Below are 5,380 nucleotides of genomic sequence, written 5' to 3'. Positions count from 1 at the left end.
AAGGTCATAGTTCGTGACCCCGTTTCGGCCTGCTGGGAGTTTTTCTCTTCCTCCCTCTCTGCTCGCGCTCACCCGCTCCGACAGCCAGACTTCGCTGACGTCACGGCGTCTGCCTCAGAAAACGCGCGCTGATTGGTGGGTTTTCAATTCTGCAGTTTTGCTTTAGTCTGCCTGTATAGTCCCAACAGACTGTATGAACTTTACTGAGGCATATTTTAATTAGACCAGTGGCGGCTCCTGCCAAATCTCTCAGGGGGGGCAATTGTTGCGATGATGGCCAAGGTGACCCGTTCAATGGGTAAATTAAAGCTTAAATAATTAACATCTTAAGTCATCTGTCAGTTTACAAATAACTTTGAACATGGAGAGAGAGCAGCTTTACCATTAATAATAAAATTAAGTAAATCCTTCACACTAACAATTTAATTCAGTCTTCATCAGATAGCATTTTATTTTAGGTACAGCAGATCCAGAATAAAGATTGGCATTGGGGCTGATGTGCAATGAATAAAGAAGTACAATTAAACAATTGGCGAGATACAATAAGTGCAATCACAATTTAAAAATTACATTACTTACTTGTAATTTACTTGCAACTTAATTTTGGTTTTAATTATTATTGTTATTTAGCTAATTGATATTAGGGCGGCACGGTGGCTCGTTGGTTATCACTGTCGCCTCACAGCAAGAAGGTCCTGAGTTCGTTCCCCAGGTAGAGCGGTCCGGGTCCTTTCTGTGCGGAGTTTGCATGTTTTTCCCGTGTCTGCATGGGTTTCCTCCGGGAGCTCCGGTTTCCTCCCACAGTCCAAAGACATGCAAGTGAGGTAAATTGGAGACACTAAATTGTCCATGACTATGTTCGATATAACCTCGTGAACTGAAGAACCTTGTGTAATGAGTAACTATCGTTCCTGTCATGAATGTAACCGAAGTGTAAAACATGATGTTAAAATCCTAATAAACAAATCAGCACTGTCGTGCCTTTGAACAAGGGTTTTAACCTTTAATTGCTTGGATTGTATGTGGTCACAATTGTAAGTTGCTTTGAACAAAATGGACTTACATTGTACTAAGGGTGGCTTCTAAATATATCATAGGTATTTTATATTTGCTCATTATCTCAAATAATATGCAGCCTCTAAAACTGGCAAAATGAAACCAGAAACCAATCTAATGTGTAACATATTTTAATTGATTTCAAGGTTTTAGGCACAGAGATTGAATTTCACCAATTATTGCTATATTTAAAATGGCTCTGGAAGAATGTTGTGTAAATAAATCTGTATAAACAATGATTGCACTTGCAACACTTACAGCCAAATGACAAAGTTGGCAAATGACAAATTAAAAATCCACAAAACTTCCACTACCTGTCAACCTGTCCTTATATGTATGTACAGAATAGTTGGACTGTTTGGACATTTAACAGTTTTCTTTAGGTCTTTCTTTTATTACCACTACATTTATGTATTATTTGTATACACCGATCAGGCATAACATTAAAACCACCTTCTTGTTTCTACACTCACTGTCCATTTTATCAGCTCCACTTACCATATAGAAGCACTTTGTAGTGCTACAATTACTGACTGTAGTCCATCTGTTTCTCTACATACTTTTTTAGTATTATTTAGGTGGTGGATGATTCTCAGCACTGCAGTGACACTGACATGGTGGTGGTGTGTTAGTGTGTGTTGTGCTGTTATGAGTGGATCAGACACAGCAGCGCTGCTGGAGTTTTTAAACACCTCACTGTCCAAAAATATCCAGCCAACAGCACCCTGTGAGCATCATCCTGTGACCATTGCTGAAGGTCTAGAAGATGACCAACTCAAACTGCAGCAATAGATGAGCGATTGTCTCTGACTTTACATCTACAAGGTGGACCAACTAGGTAGGAGGTTCTAATAGAGTGGACAGTGAGTGGACATGGTATTTAAAAACTCTAGCAGTGCTGCTGTGTCTGATCCACTCATCCCAGCACAACACACACTAACACACCACCACCATGTCATTGTCACTGCAGTGCTGAGAATGATCCACCACCTAGTAGTATCTACTGGTGGTCCTGTAGGGGTCCTGACCATTGAAGAACAGTGTGAAAGCAGTCTAATTGTAGAACTACAAAGTGCTTCTATATGGTAAGTGTAGCTGATAAAATGGACAGTGAGTGTAGAAACAGAGGTGGTTTTAATGTTATGGCTGATCAGTGTATATCTTATTTATACTGTATTTTTTATTGTGTTAACTCTTTAATTGTTACAAATGGGTATTTCTTTCATGTACATGTTTGTAAATGGTGCAGTATAACTTTATGTGTTCTGTTGGAGCTGGTTGTTTTTCTTTTTTACTGTTTAAAATAAATAAAAAGTCATTGAAAAAATACAACAAGCACAAGGTGTCTTTGTGCAGAAAGGTTTTGTGTCCAAGTTTTTGCAATGCAAAGCACCTCTGGAGCAGCAAAACAGTCTTAAGGAGCCATAGTATAGTATGGTATGGTAGTATAGTCACTTGGGTAAGTGTTCTGTTTAATGTTAAGAATGTACACGTTTTAAAGTCATCACCAAACCTTTAAGTTTTAGAAATGCGCTGCCATGTGGTCATTTGACTCACAATGAGTGTTTATAAACCCTTCAGCTCATAGCCTTAATGAATCACTTTGGTGGCATATGATGTTTATCAGTATTAATAATACGGTGAGAAAAATATGGCAAGTAATACACTGTAGCATCTGTAGTGAATAAAAACGTCCAGTATTTCTAAAACTACCATACAGTCATTGAGGCACTGGTGCTATACAGCTCTTAAAAAGGTTCTAGCGAACACTGTAAAGATTAACATAAATAAAATCCTAATCAAAAAGTTACACCCTTAAAAGTTAAAACATTTGTCCCTTTAGAGAACAATTCAAAGGTTCTATATGTAGAAGTATACAACAGTTGATATTGAGAGCAAGTGACCAATTTACACCGATGAGGCATAACATTAAAACCACCTCCTTGTTTCTACACTCACTGTCCATTTTATCAGCTCCACTTACCATATAGACTGACTGTAGTCCATCTGTTTCTCTACATATCTTTTTGGCCCCCTTTCATGCTGTTCTGCAATGGTCAGGACCACCATAGAGCAGGTATAATTTAGGCGGTGAATGATTGTCAGCACTGCAGTGTTAGTGTGTGTAGTGCTGGTATGAGTGGACCAGACACAGCAGCGCTGCTGGAGTTTTTAAATACCGTGTCCACTCACTGTCCACTCTATAAGACACTCCTACCTCCATCAGTGGTCACAGGACACTGCCCATGGGGCACTGTTGGCTGGATATTTTTGGTTGGTGGACTATTCTCAGTCCAGCGGTGACAGTGTGGTGTTTAAAAACTCCATCAGCGCTGCTGTGTCTTATCCACTCATACCAGCACAACACACACTAACACACCACCACAATGTCAGTGTCACTGCAGTGCTGAGAATGACCCACCACCCAAATAATACCTACTCTGTAGTGGTCCTGGGAGAGTCCTGACCATTAAAGAAAAGCATGAAAGGGGGCTAACAAAGCATGCAGAGAAACAGATGGACTACATTCAGTAATTGTAGAACTACAAAGTGCTTCTATATGGTAAGTGGAGCTAATAAAATAAACAGTGTGGAAAGTGTAGAAACAAGGAGGTGGTTTTAATGTTAATTAGACTTCATGCTGTAAAATTGATCTGTTTGTTCTATTTAAAACAGACATTAGGGACCACTAGTAAACCTGCCTCTATTTTACATTGTTCTTGAATTTAATGGAATGTATCAATCAACATACCAATTTGAGTGAAAACTTGAATCTTTGGAAAATACTTTTCAGAGTCTTAAGCACTACTGAAAGGCAGTTTTAGAAGTCTTAACCTTGTCAGTAAAGCTCAGACATGGGTTGATGGTGGATGGCTATGAGCACATGGATTTGATCTACTCATTAAAAACTTGTTTAATATTTTTGCAGCCATTGTTATAAATATTGTAAATAATAATATAAATAAAATACTATGAAAGTCTAAATTGCATGTAAAAAAAATGCAACTTTCCATTCAGTATGTTCTGCTGTATTATTTGCAATGAAAAACAGTGAATTCAGTTCATGCAAAATAAATGCAAAAAAGAAGCATTTTCACTAGTGGCCTTGTAGACTCAGATACACAGACTTAGATATCACTTGTAAACCTAGTGTAATGTGATACTGATATTATACACACATGTATCACATGTAAACTTAATGTAATGTGAAACTAAAATTAGAGTATCACATATAAACCTAGTGTAATGTCATACCGAGATTGGATACATGGAGTATCACATGCAAACCTAGTGTATTGTGACACTAAGATTAATTACAAAAAGTATCACATGTAAACCTAATGTAACGTGACACTAAGATTAGATACATAGAGTATCACATGTAAACTTAACGTAATGTGAAACTAAGATTAAATACACAGAGTATCACATGTACACCTAGTGTAATGTAATACTGAGATTATACACACATGTATCACATGTAAACTTAATGTAATGTGAAACTAAAATTAGAGTATCACATGTAAACCTAGTGTAATGTGATACCGAGATTGGATACATGGAGTATCACATGCAAACCTAGTGTATTGTGACACTAAGATTAATTACAAAAAGTATCACATGTAAACCTAATGTAACGTGACACTAAGATTAGATACATAGAGTATCACATGTAAACTTAATGTAATGTGACACTAAGATTAGATACATAGAGTATCACATGTAAACCTAGTGTAATGTGACACTAAGATTAGATTTACAGAGTATCACATGCAAATTTAGTGTAATGTGACACTAAGATTAGATATACAGAGTATCACATGCAAACCTAGTGTAATGTGATACTGAGATTAGATACATAGAGTATCACATTTAAACCTAGTGTAATGTGACACTAAGATTAGATACATAGAGTATCACATGTAAACCTAGTGTAACATAACACTAAGATTACATACATAAAGCATCACATGTAAACCTAGTGTATTGTGACACTAAGATTAATTACAAAAAGTATCACATGTAAACCTAATGTAACGTGACACTAAGATTAGATACATAGAGTATCACATGTAAACTTAATGTAATGTGAAACTAAGATTAAATACACAGAGTATCACATGTACACCTAGTGTAATGTAATACTGAGATTATACACATAGAGTTTCATGAACCTAGTGTAATGTGACACTAAGATTAGATACACAGAGTATTACATGCACATTTAGTGTAATGTGACACTAAGATTAGATACACAGAGTATCACATTCAAATTTAGTGTAATGTGACACTAAGATTAGATATACAGAGTATCACATGTAAA

Source organism: Trichomycterus rosablanca, chromosome 7 (genome assembly GCF_030014385.1).
Source record: "Trichomycterus rosablanca isolate fTriRos1 chromosome 7, fTriRos1.hap1, whole genome shotgun sequence".
NCBI classification, from domain to species: Eukaryota; Metazoa; Chordata; class Actinopteri; order Siluriformes; family Trichomycteridae; genus Trichomycterus; species Trichomycterus rosablanca.
Note: the sequence above shows the minus strand (reverse complement) of the source record.